Consider the following 27,528-nt stretch of genomic DNA (forward strand, 5'->3'; position numbering starts at 1 on the left):
TGTCACTTTTTGAACCACACAGCGTACATACCTTTTATTTATTTATCAGTGGTATTGTAATAGCACTTCCTGTTTTCCGTTCAATAATTACAGGCCGGGTTTCAGTCAACATCCGCCAGGCAGGCAGTGGACAGGGTGTCTCTTCTGTCAGTGGTCACCACCACATTGATGGACGAAGCGTCAGCTGGAATGGAGGAGTGCCGCCAATAAGAGGAATTGTTTGCTGCATGCAACTTACTTACCAATTTCAACAGGACAACTCCAACAACATACGCAATACAGATACAGTATCCATTGTTGTCTTTTATTCTATGAGTGTGACTGCATGTGCTTACCTTTACTTTGTAACCAAAGATTGTCTGTAAACTCTGTATCTTCAATTATTGTTTGTCCATGCTCTGCTTTTTTTTTCTTCTCTCAACAAAACCTACCCAAAAAGAAACCCCCATTCCCATCCATTTTACAAACCCTAACCCTCTTCCCCCGGGCTGTGTTGTTTTGCTTGATGTCTGACTAAAATGACATCAATAATTCCACACACTTGCTGGGGAGGATAAGGTGATAGCAGCAACAGGCTGGTGAAGGAATACGAGGATATCTTCTAGACTTACTCAGCTTCAGTACTATATCTTCTAGTAGTAGTAGCCAATGTCAAATAAATTCAACGCAAGTACTAGTTATACTTGCAATACTTTACCATTTGTTAGGCTACATTATGGCACTGTTCTAGTGTACTGTCACCTGCTATTTTCTCGATCGTACCGTAACCGTTGTAATGCTACAGTAAGGAGTACAAACAAGGTTTCGTTTTCTTTTTTTCCATAGGCATGCAACTGCCACTGTGTCACACCACTAGTAACACCGCAATGAGGAAATGTCACCCGCCCAGGAATGACAACGTTAATCCCCATTTCACCTGGAGCCAGCCCTGGGCCTAGCCCTAATTTCTAACACAAATTACAGGTAAGATAAGCGTTTGGTGGGAGGTAGTATAATGGAGTATTATTTCGGAGTAGACAAGAGATTGACGGTTGTACTACTAAAGTCCTACGACTGTTCAGGAAAACAAAGTTACTGTTACACCCCCGCCCCCCACCCACCAGACTGAAAAGCAGTAAAAAACAGGTATGGTCAGATAAAGTAGTTGAAAAATATATTTATTTATCCCTAACAAAATAATCTCCCTCACCCACCCTAACCCCAACGATTGTCTCTGAAACGTCCCAAAACGATCCCAACTCCCAAATCCCACCCCCCAAAAGTCTATAAAAAAAGGGCAAGGGACACTCCACTACTGGAGGGTGCTGGTGCTGGTGCATGATGCGGCATGGGCATCATACTCCTTGCGGAGGGTGGCAAGCTCGGAGCGGAGGCCCTTAACCAAGGTCTTATACCTCAGGACCTCCTGCTCCAGGTTGGACATGCGGACTCGTAGGCGGTGTTGGCGTTCCTTGCAGCTCCTGTGGGGGGCAGCTGGTATTTCGGGTGCTTGGCGGTGGCGGTCGGCTTTCTTAGCCCGGCTCGGTCCCGCTGGTTTAGTCACGGAGGAGGATGCAGTGGTCACAGTCGAAGATGTTGCCCCGCTCGACTGCGTGTCCTCCTCCTCCTCCAGGGCCACCAGCCGCCGATACTCGGCGACTGTGGCCTCCAGCCTCCGTTGCCGGGCCAATCTAGCCTGCTCCCTCCTTGTTGTTGATTTGGAAGGAGCAACTATATGAAGAAAGAAAGACATAGTCTGTAACCAATGCTCCTTATTAATAACACAAAGTGATTGAGCCGAAAGTTGGGTCACAGAGTACAAGTAGCAAATTGAAAGCACAGTACATAACTATTGAGGACAGTATCTATGTAACCCTCCCACTTCTGCATCCTTGCTCTAACAGTAGTGGTAGTTTAATGAACTAATTCTACGACCACTATGGACTTCCATTACAGTCGACTATGACAGTACACCAGTCTTATTCTTCTTCTTCTCTCTTGTTTAGGGAAATGGGTACGTTATCTTATGCAAGCCGGCAGAATGACATGGACACAGCACAGTGAAGTTGCACCCGAGAAAAAAAGTTGCACACCATGATGATGGAGACAGACTTGCGTTACTGTACCGGTCCAGTACATGCAGGTGGTGAAGCTATTACTTTTCTATTACGGGTGGCACTGAGAATACTCTGTTACAAGGGCTACTGCTTAATTAATTTACCTTTCACCCTACAGTGCAAATGAGTACTAGAAAAGGAAACTGAAGAAGCTAACTAATTTGATTATCTATCACTTCACATGGGACGTATTTAATGACAGATGAGATGACTTTAGGTGCTTTGCTTAATATTGAGTGAACACAGTGATACACCCACACATGAATGACGTACTACAAGTAAACTAAAGTTATTAAGAGAGGTACGGAGTGTCCACCGTAATAACCAGATATATGCTGTGAATGCAAACGCAATACAAAGTACTGCTACTATTCATGGTAGTATTGGACACATTTACAATTTCTTTTCCTTGCCTTCCCTGCACTGGGACGGACGTGCGGGTGCGGTGGTACATGCTCTTCAAGGTAACACTTACTTCACCTGGCGACCATCTACTCTCTCTAGATACACATTTGCTATGTAAGAGTCAGAGAATACCATGCTCCAGGCATCCATTCATTCAAAGTATACGCACACATACAGTTTCTGTTTCACCCACCCAGGCTGCTGTCCTTCCACCCATCCTTGCTTCATCATTGACCCAGCCATGCACCATACCATATTCTTTCCTTCCCAGCCACCTCTGGGTCCAAGCAAACACATATCGTTCTTCTTTGCCAGCCATCATACAAGTTCGCGTCCCACTTACTTACACCCTTCTTTCGCTTTTCGTTCATCCCATCCATCACGTTCGTCTAAGAACTTATTGGGATTCTTCTCACCAAAAACTTCACAGCTAAGTCGAAGTACATTTCGAGGAGGCTACTACCTGGTTGATTTGTAATTGTAATACACCCGTGCAGAAAGCACACTATGCAGTCTTCAATCTCAATAAGTAAGGAATATATAGCTTACCTGTTTCCGCCACCACCGTTTGATCCCCCACAGGAACGGCCACCAGCTCTTCTACCGCCGCATCCTCCCCAGAGGCCTCCGAGTCCAAGTCCAACACATCAGCCACCTCCGCGCTGGCCCCGTCACCAGATGTTACACCTACAAAGTACATTTAAGAAAGTTAGAATACACCACTCACTACTATATAATATTTGGTCTAGGAGAAATGTTAAAAAAACAGAATACAATGTAATAATTTGTGACTGTCTACTCCATAGTAAAAATGTCCCATTTTCCAGGGAAGGCTGTTGTCTTGCTGCACTTTTATGCACAACTGATGAATGCTTGCTTTTGATTTTTAACACGCACCACTTTTTCTCCTAACAGACAGAAGCTTGACTCCTGAGTCCTAAGAACACGACCAGGATCAAGTTCAAAGTAGGTGAGAGTTCGGCTCGACCACAAGAAATGTGTCCAATTAATCGTCAGCACTAACCACTTTTCCGTTTACAGTTAAATAGTTTTATGACAAAGTAGATTTCAATAAATGTGTTTACTTTTAATAAAGCTTTTACACTTAAATAGACTCTGTGGTTTTTGTTCCTCTAGACTAGAGTGGATGAGCTAAAGGTTTTGGAATTTTTGCAAGCATGAGTGCCTCTGACACTTCTTGACTGTGCTGTGACTCCGTACTACTCTCTTGTCCTGCGTACGATAATCTAGAGATCATTGGGGATCTATAATCGGTGACTTCGGGAGCTGAATGACTCTGCCACACTATCTAGTCAGTAAGGAGACAGTGCATAGAGGTATTGCTGAATATAATGGGAGTCCAATGGAATTGCCAAATGTCCAATCTTAGTTAGCTACACAGACAGACTAATAAGAATAGTCTAGTAATACCACAGGGAGTCATATTCGAGGCAGGATAAGAATTTATATCCAGTCTACAAGAAGATCAAAGACGATTTAGAAAAAATCGAATGAGGAACGCTAGGAAAAAATAGGTACTGTTTAGTAAAATGTAAACTTACTGGGGCCAGCAAAGGAGCCCTCGCCTGCCCGATCCTGGCCTGCATCCTCAGCACCCTCCTCCTGTGTCCTCTTGCCCTTGGGGGGAGCTGATGTACAACATGAAAGAAAGAAAAACCATAAAACATGGATGAGATTTTTCAACCAAATCAAACATTTCAAAAGAACAATAACAACATATTTTGGAAAAATAGCAAATAGATAGACAACTATTCCACGGGATCTATCTCATGTGGTATACTACGTTATTCGTATTGCCTGATTTGCGGAACGTTGACTTAGAAAGTTCCTATGTAACTCAATAAACAGACTACTAAAGAGGTTTGCCTAGGCCTGGCACTGCAGGCAGTAGTGCGCAACACGTGACAGACAAAGTCCATCCTGCTTGCAGATCAGTGAATACTCAAACTATCAATCCACCCGCCACCACCGCCACTATTTCTTCTGATAGCCATGTGACTGTCTAAAGGAAGGACACTTTTTCAGTCTGTTGGGGCTGATTTATAAGTCCCTTGCGGAAGTTGCGGCTGATTTTCCTCCATTGTTGCGTGCCTTTTCTGACGCAGCGGCAGAACAAAAGACTCGCCATGGTGTTGGTGCGGCGTATATATTAAAAAAAAAAACACATATGGGCATATGGGCGATGCATCACGTTGTAAAGCCCTGCGCCATCAGGGGGCGTTCCGGCGCAAGGGAGGGCGTACCTGCGCAGGAACGAATCCTAAAAGTGGCTGAGGGAAATCTACAAGATGTCAATCAGTCATTTTTATGACAATGATGCATGACTCAAACCCTGCGCGCTTGAAGCCGACGTACGGCTTGATGCAGCATTGGGGAGATAGGGTACCCCAGAGCATTGCTGGAGCTGCGCCATCGTTGGCACGCAACTCCAGCAATGCGCTGCCTTTACGGCACAGATGCGTAAGGCTTCTGTGACGTTTTGGGCCAATGGGTGGTGGTGGCATGGCACACAATTACTGCCGCATCCCTGCTACTTTGCAGGGATGCGCCGGTAATTGAAAATATGACCCTTACTGTCTAGCATTACGCAGTTCTTTTCTTTACAGTACACTGATACATAATTTCTCAGGCCAATGAAATGCTTCTGAACACAACATACAAAACAAAGAAGCATAGTAGCAAGCAAGGCTACTGAGAAGGAGAGCAGTGCACCTGAAAATGAAATGCATAGAAGATTTTGAAATATAATTTACCTCAATGTAATCGGCAGCATTATTGCTCTTGGTAAAGAACAAAGATTTGCAAATAACAGAGCAGGATAAAACAGAGTAGTAAATGTACTACTACTACTACTCACCAAGCCCGGGGACCTCTACGCCGAGCGCGTCCAGCAAGTCCCGCTCCCGGTCCATGACATCGGTCCAGCGGTGGGTGGCCTGGTTATATGTGCGCCGGACCCCAGAGATCTTGTACATGGCCCGGCACACCTTCTCCCACCGCTGGCGGCGCTCCCGGATGCCATAGCCGGTCGCGATCTTGCCGCCTCCCAGGATCGTCTTGGGGAGGCGGCGCTGGACATGGAAGATCAGTGCCGCCACTTCCTCCGCGCTGAAGATCTCCCTCGGGACCACTTGCTCCCCCCTTAAACGCCCGCACGGGAGCCGGGCACGGGGTGCGGGACCCTTCCCCTTCTCAGGGTGCTTCCCGGCTCCCTTTACCATGGTCTGGGCAGAAATAAACTTAAATGATAAAGAAGAAATAGAATAGTGAAGAAGAAAAGAAAAGAGTTTAAAAAAGTAGTTTAAAAGTAACTAAAAGCTGCAGAAAACACAAAAATATAGAGCTAGAAAAATAGAGGGTTAGATAATAAGTAAAATTAGATCAAAAAAACTTCAAACAAGCAAAGGATGGCAGAGATTGAGAGAGGATAGAGAAAGCATGCCCAGAACCATAGCAATGAATGAGAAACAAGATGGCCGCGCCCGTTCACGACCGCGTGGGTAAGTTCGCGCGAGATTTTCCTTGCGAGTACGCGCGAAATTGTACTCGCGAGCAGCACACTTTGCGAGATTACACATAGCGGGCGGAAACGGAATTACGTCACGCCAACAAGATGGCCGCGCCCGTGTACGACCGATAGGGTAACTTGGCAAACGAATAGCTAGAAGCGCCTCGCGAACACGCGCAAGATCACGCGAACATACACGTCGCAACAAAAACAATTTTGTATTTGCACGTATTCGCGGCTTCCGAAATCGATCTCGCACGGATTCGCACCCCAAATAACGCGCGAAATTGCAAAAAAAACGATTTTAGCTAAAATGAAAGCAATGAGCAGGTGCAAAAGTTCAAACTTAACATTAGTAACATTCAAGGTAGTGCTTCCTGATGGGCCCCTCCAGAGTTTGCAACAATTCTATGACCCTGCTATGACCCAAACAGCAGGCTCATAGAATAGCACCATAAAGGTCCTGTAAAAAAAAAATTTCACTGCAACAAAAAGCAAATTACAGATAAGGAAGGAAGCAGGTGCCAGCCAGACTGGAACTTTCAAAATTACTGACACATTAATGAAACACAAATTAATTGATGGCAGTTGAAGAAGGGCAGGTGTGCTAGCTTTTTTCAACCACCATAATCTACAGTAATAAATAAACCTAATAGGTGCCTGTGAGGATGTACTAGAGGGTGGCATGGGTGTCCCAGAGGGTGGCAGTGGTGAAACAGAGGGTGCTGTGAACCTGTGATGATAAACCAGACGTAGAAACAACATAGTCGCGGCCGTTGCAAGCCGAAAAGTAAGTTCGCAATTGCGAACTTGTCCCAAAATCGGCGCGAACACGCGCCAACACAAAAAACGGAAAAATCCGCAAGTCCGCTAGAGTTCGCGGATCTTCGCGGATTGCGAATCCGTAAATACGCAAGTTCGCGGATTGCCAATCCGCAAAATCCGCCCATGCTTAATTCACACACCTTTGCACACTTAAACACACTCACCCACAAGCATGCATACAACATACATTTAACAGCCTTTTTTTACTTACCATAGCTTCCAGATAGGGTCATATTCCAGCTAATGTACTTTATTACACTAATAGTGGATAATTTTATTCACAATTTGTGTAATAAGAAATTGACAGGAACCCGGCAAGTGGAGCTCTAACCAGCGTCCATTAGGAAGAGCTGCCCCTGTGTTCCAGGCACTGATTTTGCCACCTCTAAGGCCAGGGATCGCAAAAGCAGTACCAGCGGTAGCAAGGGGCAAGCCAGGGGTCACAGCTGCGACCCCTGGTGACCCCTAAATTACGTCTATGGAGCTGGACTCTGAGGAGTTATTATACACACATTTTAAACTTTCCATTGCCTGACTTACAAAGTCATGGGGCAATCATGGTGAAACTGATACCCATGGCAGCGGAGTCAGTAAAATAAATGTACACCCCTGTGATGATACCATGGGCGCTCTGATCACAATACAAATACCCACCAGGCTGCCCCCGGCATATCCGTTAATGAGCCGATGTGTGGGAAGCCCTTTAGCTGGAACTGCCAGGAAAGTACAATGAATACAAGGCCTTCTGAGCGGAAGCTGTGCATCAGCACAGTAATAGCTCAGTTCCTGCGGAGGAAGGGGACAGTGCTGTGATAGCAATAGTGCCTACCATTAGAGTACAGAGTCACTACACCTTCAAAGGACTACCTGAAGAGGAGCCTCTGATCTCAGGACATGAAACAAAAACAGAAGCAACTGATGCTTCTAATCCTGGACTTTAATCACCTAAGATAGTGACACCAAGGAATAGCCAAGCTACAAGCTCAGTTACAGCAACTCTGATAGGAGGCAGGCTGCATGGCTGTTCAATACACCTGGGCTACTGAGCCAGAGGCCTGAACTCCTAACACAACCCTCAGTGCCACAAGATGCCACACGTGGTTACTGCTGAGGTCATTACTGCCAATAATAACACACGAACATCATGTGATTTTAAAAACCCTTCCTGCAGCAGGGTTGGACTGGGACACAAAACAGGCACAGTCACTAAACAAAGTGGGCCAGGTTTGGGGAGCCACTATCGTGGCTTCTCCAGTATGCCTCCCATGTGTGTGAGTCCCCACACTAAAGGCATGAACACCCTACCCAGCCAATTAGCCATTGCTAGCGTTTCAAGGGAATTGGGCAATGGGCAATGGGCATTCATTGTGGAAAAAACATAATTATGTATTTCTATCGCTTAACGTTAATGTCTTACTCAGTAGCGGCCAGCCCCAGCCAAATTGGGGGAGGCAGGCCGGAGTAGGGAGATGGGGAGTCGGGAGGTGGGGAGGGTTTGGGTACCCCAAAAAAGAAAAACATATATATATATATATATATATATATATATATATATATTTCCAAAAAATCCCTTGCAGGCAATGAACACGCACTCGAAAGGATCTTTGCTTTCCAATTCTTTATTGCACCATAGTTCTTGCAGTAAGTTACCAACGCGTTTCACCGCCTACAGACGGCTTGATCACGGTCATTAATCACTCACTCCCAACTACCTATAAGGCGTGGTTGTGCAAAGTCACATGGCTTTCACAAGACTTCCTGTCACAACTAAAGGATTATGGGTGATGTAGTTTCATAGATTGCACACACCGCCGGGGTAGCTGAAGACGTTATTAATTACCTACACCCTGGTGCTTTATACATTATCTTATCCGTATCAGTGTAACAGACCTAGATTAATCAATCTCGCCCTCTAGTGGGCGTTTGCTTGACATTTCCGATGCATTCACGCCCTCCAGTGGGCCCGAGGTGTCCATATTCAATATACACCCATCAATTTATATTAAATAACAGTGTGGAGTTAATAACTACCTCTTCCAGCGTATTACTCTATTACCCATATGCTCTTAATTTGTTCAGTTGACCTTTATGGAAGAAAAATTATTTTTTTATATATATATAGTGTCATAGTCCCAATTTGAATCTTCTGCAGTTCAGTTTCTTACTTATTTACAAAGACAATTATATTCACAGATGGACATAAAGTTCTTCACTCTAGTTCAGACCATCCGGATGTAAAGTTCTGAAATTCAATATTTGCCGGGATTCCCTGCATCTTAATTTTCGCTCTCTGTCCCCTCCTCTTTCATGTGGAACAACGGTTTCCAGTGCATAAAATTTTAGAAGTTTCCAGTCCCCATTGTGTGATATCTCCATGTGCTTGGCTACGGCGTTGCCCCTGTCTCTATTCGCCGTTGCTCTTATGTGCTCTAGAATTCTTAACTTCAATTCCTTCTTTGTTCTGCCAATATACTTCAATGCGCATGGGCACTCAATCACATAAACAACGTATTCAGTTTTACAGTTTATCAGTTGTTTGATGATCCAAGTTTTTTTATTGGGCAATGTCACTTCTTTTTTGTTCACCGCAATCTGACATGCTTTGCACTGTTGACATTTTTTAAAACCGCTCGACGAGGGTACAAAAAACGAACCATCATCAAAGGCTGGACAAGAGCGAATGAGACAAAAAGAGAGGACATCTTACAAACGAAACCCAAAAAAAAGGATATATCGTCTTCAGAAAATCAGAAAGTAAGACTAATCATGGACCACTCAAGAGAATCGAAACAAATTGTCAACATCATAAGGAAAAACTGGAAAATTCTACACCTGGATGAAACTGTTGGGAAAATCATGGGGAAACATCCGGAGGTGACATTCAGAAGAGCTACGAGTCTGAGGGACAAACTGGTGCACAGTCACCATCAAAACCCAGAGATAAAGAAAAAAGGCATCCAATGGCTGAAAACTAAAGGTTTTAAAAAATGTCAACAGTGCAAAGCATGTCAGATTGCGGTGAACAAAAAAGAAGTGACATTGCCCAATAAAAAAACTTGGATCATCAAACAACTGATAAACTGTAAAACTGAATACGTTGTTTATGTGATTGAGTGCCCATGCGCATTGAAGTATATTGGCAGCACAAAGAAGGAATTGAAGTTAAGAATTCTAGAGCACATAAGAGCAACGGCGAATAGAGACAGGGGCAACGCCGTAGCCAAGCACATGGAGATATCACACAATGGGGACTGGAAACTTCTAAAATTTTATGCACTGGAAACCGTTGTTCCACATGAAAGAGGAGGGGACAGAGAGCGAAAATTAAGACGCAGGGAATCCCGGCAAATATTGAATTTCAGAACTTTACATCCGGATGGTCTGAACCAGAGTGAAGAACTTTATGTCCATCTGTGAATATAATTGTCTTTGTAAATAAGTAAGAAACTGAACTGCAGAAAGATTCAAATTGGGACTATGACACTATATATATATAAAAAAAAAAAGATTTCTTCCGTAAAGGTCAACGGAACAAATTAAGAGCATATGAGTAATAGAGTAATACGCTGGAAGAGGTAGTTATTAACTCCACACTGTTATTTAATATAAATTGATGGGTGTATATTGAATATGGACACCTCGGGCCCACTGGAGGGCGTGAATGCATCGGAAATGTCAAGCAAACGCCCACTAGAGGGCGAGATTGATTAATCTAGGTCTGTTACACTGATACGGATAAGATAATGTATAAAGCACCAGGGTGTAGGTAATTAATAACGTCTTCAGCTACCCCGGCGGTGTGTGCAATCTATGAAACTACATCACCCATAATCCTTTAGTTGTGACAGGAAGTCTTGTGAAAGCCATGTGACTTTGCACAACCACGCCTTATAGGTAGTTGGGAGTGAGTTATTAATGACCGTGATCAAGCCGTCTGTAGGCGGTGAAACGCGTTGGTAACTTACTGCAAGAACTATGGTGCAATAAAGAATTGAAAAGCAAAGATCCTTTCGAGTGCGTGTTCATTGCCTGCAAGGGATTTTTTGGAAATTGAATTCGGCGGGGCTCTGCCGAGGAACACGCACCGGTAATAGAGCGCCAGGGGTCAACCAAACTGAGCCAAGTTGTGGAATATATATATATATATATATATATATATATATATACATATATATATATATATATATATATATATTTATATATATATATATATATATATATATATATATATATATATATATATATATGCAAAAAAGAAGGAGAGAACTCTGGGTAGGTCTCAGTTTAGGTGGAAAGCAGCTCCTGTTAGAACACTCTCAACACCAGCGACACTCTAGATCTGCTCACCTCAAATGTCTGTTTTTCTATCAAAGTTTTTAAGCATAGGATTAGACAGTGCTATCCATGCCGAGATAGAAAATGACAAAGTCTTTCGCCATTTAAACAGCAAAGTCTTTAAGCATAGGACTAGTACAGTGCAGTCCTTGCCGAGCTGTCAAATAACAAAAGCCATTTATCACTCCAGGCACAATATTAAAGCTTTGAATTGGTAAAATACCAACTCAAGCCAACCTGAAATGAATAAAAGCAACCCCTGACACAGCGTTTCGCTCTAATTAGAGCTCTTCAGAGAGGTATAGCTTTGTCCAGACACAAGGGAGCACCCAGTATTAAGTCAAAACAAAACCCTTTCAGGCATAGAGTGACGCATAAATTATGCAAAAAAGAAGGAGAGAACTCTGGGTAGGTCTCAGTTTAGGTGGGAAGCAGCTCCTGTTAGAGCACTCTCAAACCCAGCAACACTCTAGATCTGCTCACCTCAAATGTCTGTTTTTCTATCAAAGTTTTTAAGCATAGGATTAGACAGTGCTATCCATGCCGAGATAGAAAATGACAAAGTCTTTCGCCATTTAAACAGCAAAGTCTTTAAGCATAGGACTAGTACAGTGCAGTCCTTGCCGAGCTGTCAAATAACAAAAGCCATTTATCACTCCAGGCACAATATTACAGCTTTGAATTGGTAAAATACCAACTCAAGCCAACCTGAAATGAATAAAAGCAACCCCTGACACAGTGTTTCGCTCTAATTAGAGCTCTTCAGAGAGGTATAGCTTTGTCCAGCCACAAGGGAGCACCCAGTATTAAGTCAAAACAAAACCCTTTCAGGCATAGAGTGACGCATAAATTATGCAAAAAAGAAGGAGAGAACTCTGGGTAGGTCTCAGTTTAGGTGGAAAGCAGCTCCTGTTAGAGCACTCTCAATACCAGCGACACTCTAGATCTGCTCACCTCAAATGTCTGTTTTTCTATCAAAGTTTTTAAGCATAGGATTAGACAGGGCTATCCATGCCGAGATAGAAAATGACAAAGTCTTTCGCCATTTAAACAGCAAAGTCTTTAAGCATAGGACTAGTACAGTGCAGTCCTTGCCGAGCTGTCAAATAACAAAAGCCATTTATCACTCCAGGCACAATATTACAGCTTTGAATTGGTAAAATACCAACTCAAGCCAACCTGAAATGAATAAAAGCAACCCCTGACACAGTGTTTCGCTCTAATTAGAGCTCTTCAGAGAGGTATAGCTTTGTCCAGACACAAGGGAGCACCCAGTATTAAGTCAAAACAAAACCCTTTCAGGCATAGAGTGACGCATAAATTATGCAAAAAAGAAGGAGAGAACTCTGGGTAGGTCTCAGTTTAGGTGGAAAGCAGCTCCTGTTAGAGCACTCTCAACACCAGCGACACTCTAGATCTGCTCACCTCAAATGTCTGTTTTTCTATCAAAGTTTTTAAGCATAGGATTAGACTGTGCTATCCATGCCGAGATAGAAAATGACAAAGTCTTTCGCCATTTAAACAGCAAAGTCTTTAAGCATAGGACTAGTACAGTGCAGTCCTTGCCGAGCTGTCAAATAACAAAAGCCATTTATCACTCCAGGCACAATATTACAGCTTTGAATTGGTAAAATACCAACTCAAGCCAACCTGAAATGAATAAAAGCAACCCCTGACACAGTGTTTCGCTCTAATTAGAGCTCTTCAGAGAGGTATAGCTTTGTCCAGATACAAGGGAGCACCCAGTATTAAGTCAAAACAAAACCCTTTCAGGCATAGAGTGACGCATAAATTATGCAAAAAAGAAGGAGAGAACTCTGGATAGGTCTCAGTTTAGGTGGAAAGCAGCTCCTGTTAGAGCACTCTCAACACCAGCTACACTCTAGATCTGCTCACCTCAAATGTCTGTTTTTCTATCAAAGTTTTTAAGCATAGGATTAGACAGTGCTATCCATGCCGAGATAGAAAATGACAAAGTCTTTCGCCATTTAAACAGCAAAGTCTTTAAGCATAGGACTAGTACAGTGCAGTCCTTGCCGAGCTGTCAAATAACAAAAGCCATTTATCACTCCAGGCACAATATTAAAGCTTTGAATTGGTAAAATACCAACTGAAGCCAACCTGAAATGAATAAAAGCAACCCCTGACACAGCGTTTCGCTCTAATTAGAGCTCTTCAGAGAGGTATAGCTTTGTCCAGACACAAGGGAGCACCCAGTATTAAGTCAAAACAAAACCCTTTCAGGCATAGAGTGACGCATAAATTATGCAAAAAAGAAGGAGAGAACTCTGGGTAGGTCTCAGTTTAGGTGGGAAGCAGCTCCTGTTAGAGCACTCTCAAACCCAGCAACACTCTAGATCTGCTCACCTCAAATGTCTGTTTTTCTATCAAAGTTTTTAAGCATAGGATAAGACAGTGCTATCCATGCCGAGATAGAAAATGACAAAGTCTTTCGCCATTTAAACAGCAAAGTCTTTAAGCATAGGACTAGTACAGTGCAGTCCTTGCCGAGCTGTCAAATAACAAAAGCCATTTATCACTCCAGGCACAATATTACAGCTTTGAATTGGTAAAATACCAACTCAAGCCAACCTGAAATGAATAAAAGCAACCCCTGACACAGTGTTTCGCTCTAATTAGAGCTCTTCAGAGAGGTATAGCTTTGTCCAGCCACAAGGGAGCACCCAGTATTAAGTCAAAACAAAACCCTTTCAGGCATAGAGTGACGCATAAATTATGCAAAAAAGAAGGAGAGAACTCTGGGTAGGTCTCAGTTTAGGTGGAAAGCAGCTCCTGTTAGAGCACTCTCAAAACCAGCGACACTCTAGATCTGCTCACCTCAAATGTCTGTTTTTCTATCAAAGTTTTTAAGCATAGGATTAGACAGGGCTATCCATGCCGAGATAGAAAATGACAAAGTCTTTCGCCATTTAAACAGCAAAGTCTTTAAGCATAGGACTAGTACAGTGCAGTCCTTGCCGAGCTGTCAAATAACAAAAGCCATTTATCACTCCAGGCACAATATTACAGCTTTGAATTGGTAAAATACCAACTCAAGCCAACCTGAAATGAATAAAAGCAACCCCTGACACAGTGTTTCGCTCTAATTAGAGCTCTTCAGAGAGGTATAGCTTTGTCCAGACACAAGGGAGCACCCAGTATTAAGTCAAAACAAAACCCTTTCAGGCATAGAGTGACGCATAAATTATGCAAAAAAGAAGGAGAGAACTCTGGGTAGGTCTCAGTTTAGGTGGAAAGCAGCTCCTGTTAGAGCACTCTCAACACCAGCGACACTCTAGATCTGCTCACCTCAAATGTCTGTTTTTCTATCAAAGTTTTTAAGCATAGGATTAGACTGTGCTATCCATGCCGAGATAGAAAATGACAAAGTCTTTCGCCATTTAAACAGCAAAGTCTTTAAGCATAGGACTAGTACAGTGCAGTCCTTGCCGAGCTGTCAAATAACAAAAGCCATTTATCACTCCAGGCACAATATTACAGCTTTGAATTGGTAAAATACCAACTCAAGCCAACCTGAAATGAATAAAAGCAACCCCTGACACAGTGTTTCGCTCTAATTAGAGCTCTTCAGAGAGGTATAGCTTTGTCCAGATACAAGGGAGCACCCAGTATTAAGTCAAAACAAAACCCTTTCAGGCATAGAGTGACGCATAAATTATGCAAAAAAGAAGGAGAGAACTCTGGATAGGTCTCAGTTTAGGTGGAAAGCAGCTCCTGTTAGAGCACTCTCAACACCAGCGACACTCTAGATCTGCTCACCTCAAATGTCTGTTTTTCTATCAAAGTTTTTAAGCATAGGATTAGACAGTGCTATCCATGCCGAGATAGAAAATGACAAAGTCTTTCGCCATTTAAACAGCAAAGTCTTTAAGCATAGGACTAGTACAGTGCAGTCCTTGCCGAGCTGTCAAATAACAAAAGCCATTTATCACTCCAGGCACAATATTACAGCTTTGAATTGGTAAAATACCAACTCAAGCCAACCTGAAATGAATAAAAGCAACCCCTGACACAGTGTTTCGCTCTAATTAGAGCTCTTCAGAGAGGTATAGCTTTGTCCAGACACAAGGGAGCACCCAGTATTAAGTCAAAACAAAACCCTTTCAAGCATTGAGTGACGCATAAATTATGCAAAAAAGAAGGAGAGCACTCTGGGTAGGTCTCAGTTTAGGTGGAAAGCAGCTCCTGTTAGAGCACTCTCAACACCAGCGACACTCTAGATCTGCTCACCTCAAATGTCTGTTTTTCTATCAAAGTTTTTAAGCATAGGATTAGACAGTGCTATCCATGCTGAGATAGAAAATGACAAAGTCTTTCGCCATTTAAACAGCAAAGTCTTTAAGCATAGGACTAGTACAGTGCAGTCCTTGCCGAGCACTGCCGTGACCAAGAACGTTTGTTCGAAACGCGTAGGAGTTTTGCTAGAGACCTGTGTGAATAAATCGTGATTTATCTGCCAAGAAGTGTGCCGCGTGAACCTTTTTTGTTATTGGAATTAACTAAGACACGCTCCCGGTCTTGTACGCGGGCACCAACAGAAGCGTTCCCTCTGTGACGGGGACAATTGAGAGGAATATATATATATATATATATATATATATATATATATATATATATATATATATATATATATATATTCACTGAAAAAACCATCGGTTTCACACCAGTTATAGTTAGCTGGAAATTTTACTGGTATAAAACCAATGAAATTCCCACGTTATAGTTAGTTGGACTCACTATAACTTGCGCGTGCAATGCACTGCTGATGACGTCACATATTACATCACTCATGACATGGTCAGTGACATCACTCATGACATCACTGATGACACCATCCAGTGAATGTGTGTCTTTCTGAAAAATAAATATTAGTGAGTAATGTTTAAATATTTAAATATATGTATTAGTGTTTCACTTTGTGTATAAGTGGCTGCATGGGTTGGTGAGTAGGTAGATGTGTATGTATATGGGTTATTAGATGTTTTTCTTAGTATCAGTATGAGTGTTTGTATGGTTTGCTGGAATTATTACTTAGCACATAGATACATGACTGACTGACTCTCTCTTTGTATGTGTTTTGAAGACAGCATATGTGCAAGACTGTATGGGTGGATGACTGTGTATATGTGTGTGTTACTGAGTGAATGAGTGTCTCACTAGTTTCTTTATCAGTAACTACATATGTTTTAATGTAGTATATGTGAATATTGATGTATATAAGTGAGTATATGTAAGAGAAAGAGATTGTAAGAGTTCCTATTTAAATTAGTGTGTGTTTCTATAAGTGATTGTTTAAAAGAGTAAGTATGTGTAAGTTTCCATAGAAGTAAAGTGGTAGTGTGTGTATAGCTGTATATGCAAATAAATGGATGTTCAATAGTTTATTTGCATGTGTGAGTATGTGTGTGAGTAACTTTTGGATGACTGTCGGTGTGTAACAGGATGTATAGGTGTATCGCTACATATGATGAGTGAGTATATGTATGAGTGACTATATAGAACTGTTGGTGAATGAGTGGACGTGTATATAGATGGTAGAGTTATTGAATTGGTTGTTGTAACTGGTATGGGTATCTCCATTTGTTTGAAAATTTTAGTTTCTATTTTTGAATATGTGTTTCAAGGGTTACATTACAGTGAAAGGAGGTCTGTCACTCTGTCACAAGGATGGTGTCATCAGTGATGTCATGAGTGATGTCACTGACCATGTCATGAGTGATGTAATATGTGACGTCATCAGCAGTGCATTGCATGCGCAAGTTATAGTGAGTCCAACTAACTATAACGTGGGAATTTCATTGGTTTTATGCCAGTAAAATTTCCAGCTAACTATAACTGGTGTGAAACCTATGTTTTTTTCAGTGAATTTAATAGGTTTTTTAAATGCTAATTCCTAACTATAACTGGTGTGAAACCTATGGTTTTTTCAGTGAATTTCAATGTTTTTTTAATAGCAAATCTCTATAGGTATGAAAAGTAATATTTTTATAACGAATTTTATATTGTATAATTATGTATTTTTTTTATTATTTTTTTTGCCCCGGGGCGCGTACCGGTGAACGCACCGGTAAGCGCAATGTTACGGCGCGCCCCGGGGCGCGTACCGGGGAGCGTCCCGTTAGCGCTATTCTCGCAAACGAAAACAACATCGTGACGTTTCGCGTAAACGCGTGATGCGTCATATGACGCACTGCGTAAGCGCACCCGGAAGCACGTGAGCGCATACGATCGCGCAACGTCCTGACATGCTTACGCTACGAGCCCCCGGGCGCGCCCCGGGGCGCGACTACGGGCGCCCCGGAGCGCGCCCCGGGGCGCGTAGCGTAAGCGCGTCGAGTCATGTGACCTGAAAATAAAACTTTTTATTGGTTCATTTCACTTTCGGTTTCCTAATGATGTAAGGCCAGGTCATGTGACCTAAAAATAACACTTTTCATTGGTTCAGAACAGTTTTCTTTTCTAAATGATGAAAGACCCCACCTTTTTTCCTCATTCTACTTTTGTGCTTTGAGAGAGGTAGACCTGCAGTTATTTCAGTAGAAAATGGCTACATTAGCTGCAGCTGCTGGAGCTTCTGGACCACCACCACCACCACAAGGACCACCACAACTTCACAGTGGTGGAGATGAAGAAGAGGAGGAAGATGAGGAGGAGGAGGAGAGGAGATTCGTCCGAGAGGACAATATTATATACAAACCTGAAGAGCACATCATCTGGCAGTTTTTTTCAATCCCCAAGGACAAGAAAAAAGTAAATGCGCCTAAGGCAACCTGCTTAATATGTCATCAGGAGCTGTCAAGGGGGAATCCCAACAAAAAATACTCCTTTGGCAACCACACGATGATCAGGCATATGCGACGCAGGCATCCAAATAACTATGCAAGGGCAGAGCTCAGGGAACTGGCCAGAAACCCTGTCCAATCTTCTGCCAGCACCTCCCAAACTAATGTTCCGACCCCATCGGGACCGGAAGTTAGGGAGATATGCTCCACCATACAACCAAAATTTTCCAATTTTAAAATGGTTTGTATTTTTTGTGGACAAACGATATGCTATGGAGAGCAAAGCATCACACTTATTAACCGTGCTTGGGATAACCACAAGTGCCCAAGAAAACATTAATTTTTTCCGCCTTTTTTTTTGCTCCTGTTGAGCCCTTTAGAATTCCCTGTTTTTTGGTTCTCCCCTTAAAAAATACAAACAAAATATAAAACTGTTCAGAAAAGTCAAAAAAAGTAAAACATGTTCAAAAAAACAATAAAAAAAATATAAAACAACAAAAAGAATAAAAAAACAGTTCTTTTTAGAACTACCTCCAATTTATAAAAAAATGCTCAATTTTTTAGAAACTCTGTCACTCTTTTTTCTCCATGGTACGCTCCCCGGTACGCTCCCCAGTGCGCGTACCGGGCGCTCCCCCCGCGAAAATCGGATTTTTTTTTTTTTTTGCCCCGCGCGGCCCTTTTATGGCCCCCACATCAAACCTAGGGGGTCAGGGGGGGTGTAGCCTGCCCCCTTTTGGTCATTTCACCCTTTGTTTTTTGCCACCTCTTGTGTCTCGATCCTACCGAGACACAAGATGGTGGCCACTGCGGACTGTTTCGAATGTTTACAGACACCCGAGAACCAATCAGCTTTCCGTGCGCAAGTCGCGTAGCGCGCCCGGTGCGCTCCCCGGTGCGCGTACCGGGGCGCGCTTATAGATATATATATTTTTTTAACCTAAATTACTCAAAATCCACTTGAGCACATATCTTGGGGCATAGCAAAGGCACATCGGGCTAGCAGTCCCTACAATTTTGCCAAGTTTGGTGGAAATCCATTTAGCCGTTCGAGCTAAAAGTGAGTTCGACCACCCTATGGAAATTAACATGGGGAAAACATGTTTTGGGACCCCCCTTTTATCTCGGCCCCCAATTGACGAATCCCCCCCAAACTTTCAGGAGGAGCGGAGAGCCGCGAGGCAAAGTTGAGGAAAAATTCAGGCAGATTCCTCCACCGGCGCCAAAGTTATTCCCAATAGAATGTTACGATTTCCCTATGGAAATCAATCCTAACTATAACTACCTACTGGCGACCGCCAGTAGGTAATATATATATATATATATATATATATATATATATATATATATATATATATATATATATATATATATATATATATATATATACATATATATATATATATATATATATATATATATATATATATATATATATATATTAAAATTAACTTACCTTACCTTAACGCTGCCGCTACCGCTACCACCGCCACCATCTCCCGCCCAACGGATCTTACTGCTTCTGGCACTGGGACTGGGCACAAGCTCCCAGCCTGCCCTGCAGCCAATCCTGAACCTGCTCTCACATGAGAGCAGCTTCAGGATAGGCCTGACGATGGCAACCTACACTCCCATGCAGACCGGGAGCCTCTTCCTGCTCTCTCCAGCCCCAGCAACACCTCTGAGGCTGGAGAGAGCTTCACTGCGCACAAGGGATTTGGCCAGCCTAAGATGGCCAGCCAAACTCCTCATGCTCAGTGAAGGGAGTGCCCACCACTCCCCCACCAGCAGTGTCATCCCCTGGACCTGCCCCAAGACGTGCCAGACTCCTGGGGGCGGGTCCAGGGGAGTAAAATAAAATTATAATAAAACAGTTTTAAAATCCGTTTTATTATCGTTTTATGTACTGGTGGTGGCGGGGGTGGAGCTCCTCCTCTCTAATGGAGCAGCCGGGCTGGTCTCACTGCACCTAAATATCACGATGTGCACTGATATCTTTAATAGTCAAATGTGGATGCTATTTTCTTATTAATCTGTGGTGCTCTTTTACCCTCAATATGCATGCTAAGTCCCAAGACTCTAGTAGGCCTAGAAGCCATTCTTTTCAAGGTAGTATATTTGCACATTTTCTGCATTTTGTCATAAAGCAGAGTCACATTTTCTCCATGAGCCGATCTGTCACCCACTCCTTAGAGGTTTTGCTGAAATTACTAGTTTCTGTCACGTGTTCATGCTTCATATACTTGTATTGAGAGAAAAGTGTTTAAACACTGTCCAGAATTGCATGCATTTTAGCTTTACATGCTTTCACTTGTATTTTTGGGCAAGAGCTCTGGTCGGTTGAAATGACAGTTGACTCCAGATTATTCTCTGTGCTGCTTGCAAATTTTACATTAAACACGTTAGACTTTTGGGCTTCCCATCATGGTGTTTTTTATTTTAACGATTGGTATCGCATTTAGCTCTTACGTGACTAGAGGTAGGATAGAGTTGGAGAGTGAGTAAGGTGAGGGAGGTTTGTGTGCAGCAGCCATCTTGGTTAAGATAGCTATCGATTGATTTTACAATTCAAATTGCGCCCCCTACTGCAGCACAGCAGCCAGGACATGATGAAGCTCCTTTCATACTGTGCAAGACACCCACCCATGCTGCATTGTGTGCAAGTGCAACCAACGTTGTCTGCACCGTGCAGTCTTGCACTGCGGCCTATCCATCATATAAACATGGTCACAACAGCAGTCCAAATTTGGCCCATACACAGCCACAAAACTGGCCCGCACACTGAGCAGTCAGACTGACCCATGACACTCCGAGATTGCTCATAGGAGAGTCCACCCCTGTCCTACAGCAGCAAAGCAGTGACACTGTGTATACACTAATGGGGACATCTCTGCTGTTCAACATGCAGTTTAAAGATCACCACTGCAATGCACATGCTGTGTCTAGTAGAAACACGGTACCATACACAGACTTTGGGTTTGAGCCTTGCAGTGGCTTCATTACTGCTAGTATGGGAGTTTGTCCTCTCAGGTAAGGATGAACTCACCAGACTCTGCTTTCACTGAGTAAATCTTCTTTGTCCTAGCTTAACTTATTTATGGTTAGGTTTTGACCTTAGTTTTTCTTTTCCTGTGTGGGGTCAGGGATCAACAAATTGGTTGAGACTCATTTGACTCAATAATTCTATACAATGCCTTCTAATGTGTGTGGAGATGAAGACATTGATTTGCTTTGTGATGAAGTTTCATATGCTCTACATGCTCGCTACATCAAAGATACTGTCATGTACTGTGTGCCGACATGGAAGGGGTACTCCCAGCAGTTCTCTTCAGACATTCAGTTATTTTTAATCAGAGAGGGTCATTCAATGCTTAATTTGACCCAGTGATTTCCGGTGCTCAGCTCACTTAATCATCAACTGAGGTGCTTGAGCACCAGTTAAGGGGACAATCATTTTTTTAGGCACAGGGAGGTTAAGTGATTCATCCAGAATCATAGGAAGTTGAACCGACGCCAAGACTTGAACCTGGTGCCCCAGCTCCGAACTCGGCAGCTCTGGCCATTACACCACATCCTTTTCCCCACTTGTAGGGATTCATTGTTAGCAGTTGGTTCTATGTGAGGCAGTGCAAACAGGAGAAATTGGCTGGTTGGAGCAGCCTCCTGATGAGAGACCCAGCACTCATATTTTTACAAATTAACAACTGGAGCACATGCACAGACTGCTGCCTGGATTGGAGGCCATCCCGGGGCCCGCTGCCTTCTGCTGCCCTCGATGCTCCTCAGCGGCCTGTGGGGCAAAGAAGAGCTACGTCCATAAGCTTACAGAGCAGCTGAAATTCTGACTGCAGGTTTCTGATCCTCAGTTCCTATCACCCATTGACAGTTTCCTTGGGCCCGCTGCCTATCTACACCTCAGTGATCCCTAAGCAGCCTCCAGGCTACGACAAAGAGCTACATCTGTGCACTGCCCTCCCCCTAGCACAAGTCCTACCTGCTTGGCTCTGCTTATATATATATATATATATATATATATATCAATACCGCCACCGCTGTAAGACGGATTGTGGGCAGTAGGGACACGAACACTAGCTTCGGACCCCTGGCTAGAACACAGTGCCTAGAGGCTGACGTCCTAATTCGATAGGTCCAACTGCGGCCTAACTGGGCCTACCATTCATCACTATACTCAGGAATCATTGCACTGCCTTCAAGCTTTGAATGCCGGATAGGTCCTACACAGCCACCATTAGAGACCTAGAAGACCAAGGCCAAAGAAGACGTCCAAAAAAACACCCAACACGGTCTCAAACTTTTTTGCACCGGCGGCCAAGCACCCCTTGCTGAACCCTCTGGAGGTAGCTGACAACATTGCCCTGACTAAAGACATTTTTCTGAGCATGTTTAGGGATTTTAAGACAAAACTTCGGAAGGTCCTCAGCCAAGACAACCAATCATGTAACTTTTACTGAACTACCTACCCACTACCCCTCCCCGCTCTACTCCTCTCCACTTTCCTACTACTGATTTCTCCCCTTACCTGTCGTGGCCCTAGTCCTCACCCTGTTTACCTGTGAATTTTCCAGCGTCATTTGAGAGCTAGCTATTCTGTTTGATGCCCGATGGAGCTTCCTGGTTTAGTCCTTGGACGTCATCTACCCAGTCGGTCTTTAGCCAGACTTCCTTTCGTCTCTCCTGTCGTCTCTTCCCGCTACCTCCCTCTATTTATTATCTCCACTTCTCTCCTTTCTCAATGTCTTGAGACTGAACTTTTCTGTCTGATGCCCGATGGAGTTACCTGGTTTAGCTATCGGGGAGATGGGCCGTGGACTCCCTCCTTGATCGTGACCTACCCAGTCGGCCTTCAGACAGTTTTCATTTCGTCTCTCCTAGTTGTCTCTTCCCCTATCCTCCCTTTCTCACCTTCCCTGTCCCCTCCCTTCTACGCTCTATTTATTTTGCCATCCATGTTCCTTAAATTGTTTCTTATTGAGACCTAGTTATTTGGCCAAAGCCCGATGGAGCTACCTGATAGCTATAGCGGAGATGGGTTTTGGGACTCCCCCTCGACCGTCACCTACCCAACCGATCTTTGGGCAGACTTTCCTTCGTCTTTCTGCCGTATCTCCCTCCCATCCTGTTTTTCTGCAAACCCCTTCCCTCGACACCTGACACCGAACTACTTTGTCTTATGCCCGATGGAGCTACCTGGTTTAGCTTTAGGGGAGACGGACCATGGATTCTCTCCTTGGTCGTCACCTACCCAGTCGGTCTTTAGACAGACTTCCTCTCGTCTCTACGGTTGTCTCTTCCCTTATCCTCACTTTCTCACCTCACCTACCCCCCACTTCTTTTCTCTGTCCTTTCTCTCCTCTCCTAACGTATTGCTGACTGTTCGTTGTAAGGTATAATTATTGATCTTTTTCTGTTATACTGTTAAACCACATTGTTGCACTTCCTTTCGTCCCTCCTGCTGTCTCCTCCCGCATCCTCCCTCTTTTTATGTATCTCCTTCCCTCAATGTATTGAGACTGAACCTTTTCTTGTCTGATGCTTGATGGAGCTACCTGGTTTAGCTATAGGTGAGATGGGCCGTGGATTCTCTCCTTGGTCTTCACCGTACCCTGTCTGTCCTTAGACAGATTTCTTTTCGTCTCTCCATATTGTCTCTTCCCCTATCCTCCCTTTCTCACCTCCCCTGCCCCCTCCACTACCTCTCTCTCTCCTTTCTCCCCTCTCCTAATTGTATTGCCTATTCTTTTTTTGGGATTTATTGTGTAATTGTTGAACTTTTTCTGTTACATTGTTGATTCTCATGTAAAGCGCTCTGATACCTCCGGGTCTAGCCAGCGCTATATAAAACTCTTTAAATAAAATTAAATAAATCCCTCAGTAACAAACTGGTTCTCCGGGAGAATGACATGCATTTAACGGGCGACCTGTTGCCAGATAGGGGGTGTTGAAAAAAAAAATATTGTCTATAACTAGGGTAGGAATATCCATACATTGATCCAGCTGCCCAAGCTTAGCTTCATTAAAAGACCATATCTGAAAGCACATTTGTACTCTGAGTCCTATTTGACTACATCATATTGCAGATTTTCGTTTGTATGGCTGCTATATCTACACCCTACGTTGTCATCATAAAAGAAGGTGCTGTGTTATGTCTATGACCCATGTTATATTTCACTGTATAGGCTACGTCAGCGATGGTGTGTGCGTGGAATGTTGTGAGTGGTGACTGTAGATTGTGGGCAGTGAGAGTCAGTTGGGTCTGAAAGTTGTGCAGTGAGTACTAGCTCTTGGAGGTGTTCACACTAAAGGAAGTTACACCTGGGGCTGGATGTAGCCTTCACTAATGCTATGTCCCGGACGCTGTATCTAATGACCTGATTGGTAAATATAGAAGATACCCTCTTAGGCCTAACAGGTTCCTATACCATCCTTACTTTATTTTTAAAGCCTTTTAGAAGGTTCTTCAAGGATGAAACAGGAGCCAGTCAGCTACAGAATAGTATCTTCACTATTTACATGTTATGCCCTCATGTACAGCATTGGTACACAGCTCTAACCAGGACTTCATCAGCCTACCAACTGTAACTATCTACAAGCTTCCACTCTGTACACACAAACGTCAACATTTAATTACATCACCATTCATTCTCAGCATTCCAAACAAGGAATGGAGACACCCAGGCTACGAAAAAGGCCAAATGCTTAATCACACTCATCACAGGTTGTTTACAATTTTCTTATAGCCTTCAAATTCATTTGTGAGCCATACCTTTTCCCCTACAGACTGCCTATGGTGGGAAGCCTCTTGTACTTCTTTGTGTACTGCAGTAAACGTTTGCCAAGTGGATTTCTACATATTGCTAGATCTTGTTTATTCACAACTCACAGTGAACTCACTTCCGTGTCCTGGCACTTCAATTATAGCTTACTATATTTTCTGTCCAAGTCCCTAGAAAATGCATAAACAGTACTCTTTTGCCCTGAGGTGTAGTTGGAGGAAGCATGCTCTGTTTGTTTTGGAAAACCTCCAGCACAGCTAAGCGTTGTCGTTGCCTTCTCTGAAACACCAGTCTTTCTGGTATACAGGCGGCACTATTACCAAAGTGATCATGCAATAACATTTCCAGTATCCTTTAGTTAAGTACCTTTTCACCACTGTTAGCACTTTCTGCTGAGGGCAATAACTTTTATTAGAAATGTGCCTCGCCTTTAGGACCTATTGGCTTTGCAATATGTAACTGTATATACAATGCATATATTTTATGTACCAAAAGACTTTCAATTTGTTACCATTTTTAAACTCTGTTTGTTCTAATGTTATAATGCAACGTGGAGCTGCAGGATTTGTTCCCCCAGGAAGTTAGTCCGAAAGACCTGCCGGTCATTTGCTCCCTGGTGAACCAGCTCCAGATATCATCCGCTTCTCTGTGAGTCTAGAGCATAGGGAGAAACCATCATGGAAGATGAGGGGGAGGAGAAGCAATAGAGGGTGGAGTAAGTAACAAGGAGGCCATTGCAGAATCAAGAGAGTGCGGGTGGGGGGAGGCACTACAGAAGACGCGGAGAGGGTAGTAAACTAACAAGGAGAGAGAGCAAGGTGGAGCTGGGGAGGAAAAGCAAACGGGCAAGAGACCAATGGGAGAAGGCGGAGAGAAGCACACGGGCAAGACAAAGAGCGCAACATGGAGCGCAAAGGTGGAAGCGAAGCACACTAGGGAGGCGGCTGGAAATAAATGCACCGTAGGGGAGTGCCTAAATAAAAAGAAATAAATAGTGCCTGGAAGATGAGTTCTTTTTAGTTTTTGTTTTTGTAATTGTCGTCCACCCCACTCCCCCGCCACTTTTCCCCCACTGATATATTCCATAATTAAGAAATAGGACAATACAGTAATTACAAATATAAAATTCATCCCATTGTGGCACGAAAAGTACTTGTCATTTTTCACACTCCTCCTAATATAACTTCGACTGGACACAACTTTACAGGGTGCATGGACTATAGCTACTCGCTGGGCGATTTTGGTTGCAGTAAAGAGGAGCAATTCTGGTCCTTAACAATGTATGAGACATTAATAGAAGAACTTTGAGTGAAATTTGAATGATAACAGTATAGTGCCTGCCAATTGTGCTCAAACTGATTATTTGGTCTTATTAGTTCAACGTGTCAGACACACAACATAATAATGTGTTCTGCCACTAAGAACGCACTTCCCGGCTACAATAAAATACAGCGGCCGACACCAAATCCTTCCAAACTGCCACTAGGCATTCATTTTGCAGTAGCTGTCATCTATAACACTTTTACCTATTTTTGCCTTTTTCAGCAAACAACACTTTCATAACTGGAATGTATATGTTCTTGCATGTAGTATTTAAGTAGAGCTTTAAACCCCGACGTGCAATGTACTTTTCGCTATAATTGTATCATTTTTGCCAAATTCTTTGAAAACTGCACTACTAAATGTATTATTTGGCTTAATTTTGTAAGAGAAATTGCTGGAATGAAAACCCTGTGATTCCGCCGGGTGCAAAGGTTCTCTCACTGCCTTTCTGAAAGCTATTCCGTGTGTGGTGCATGCAGGAGTGTTCTTTTCTGGCTCCTCCCCTCTGCTCAAACTTGAGTGATTGTAGTTGTTTAAGTACCCTTCCACAAACAACCACCAGAAACACCTGAAAACACCAATCAACCATAAATTTGCAATTGTAGAAATTGCACCATACCGGCAAAATTGGCACACCCACAACTGCCATTTGTAAGGGTAACACTTGATTTATTTTTTGTAATCCCAAATTGAACTAAGATGCCCAAAACCTCTGCAAATTAGGCCTTCAGTGATGTTCTCACGTCACTGCCATAGCGAACACAGGTAAAATTGCCCTGAGAATCGCCAGAGCATAGTACTTCTTAGGGCAATTTGTCCAAAAGGCCATTCATTTATGTATTTATTTAAGTATATATATATATATATAGCACACTGCTACCCAAGGGCGTCTAGGCGCTTGCAGAATAGGCAAACGCTGAGGAAGGGATTGACCCAAATGTATTCGCCGTCACCGGAGCAGAGGTTCGAGAAATAAATCTCTCCAACCTTTCCCCTTGGGTTCCTGCTCTTTTCTTTCGAATGGAGAGTTCCTACAGACATTACTGCGTTGGCCAGCAGCGCATTTTCAGGAACCCTGCCACGTTTCTGGGTCCGGACTTCACTGGCAAGCCTTCTGGCACTTTGTTTCGATTCGGTTACGAATCCAGCCTGGACCCGCCTTGGTGGAAGGAAAAACGGAGCAGTTTGAGGTACTTACCTCTCCTGGGCGAAATTGCGATCCGCGTTTTGCCCCTGCCAATGGGATTCCCTACACCGACGGCTGTGGCATACAGGGGACTCGAGGAGAGACCTGTTTTTTGGACATTGGGCAAAGTGCAGCACCGTCCCTGTCAAATTTCAGTGGCACCGCATCAGTGAACTTTCAGCAAACCGCCGCAATTTTCACCAACCTGCAGGTCTACTACATAGCATTGTGG

The sequence above is a fragment of the Lissotriton helveticus genome, chromosome 5_1 (assembly GCF_964261635.1).
Source record: "Lissotriton helveticus chromosome 5_1, aLisHel1.1, whole genome shotgun sequence".
NCBI lineage: Eukaryota > Metazoa > Chordata > Amphibia > Caudata > Salamandridae > Lissotriton > Lissotriton helveticus.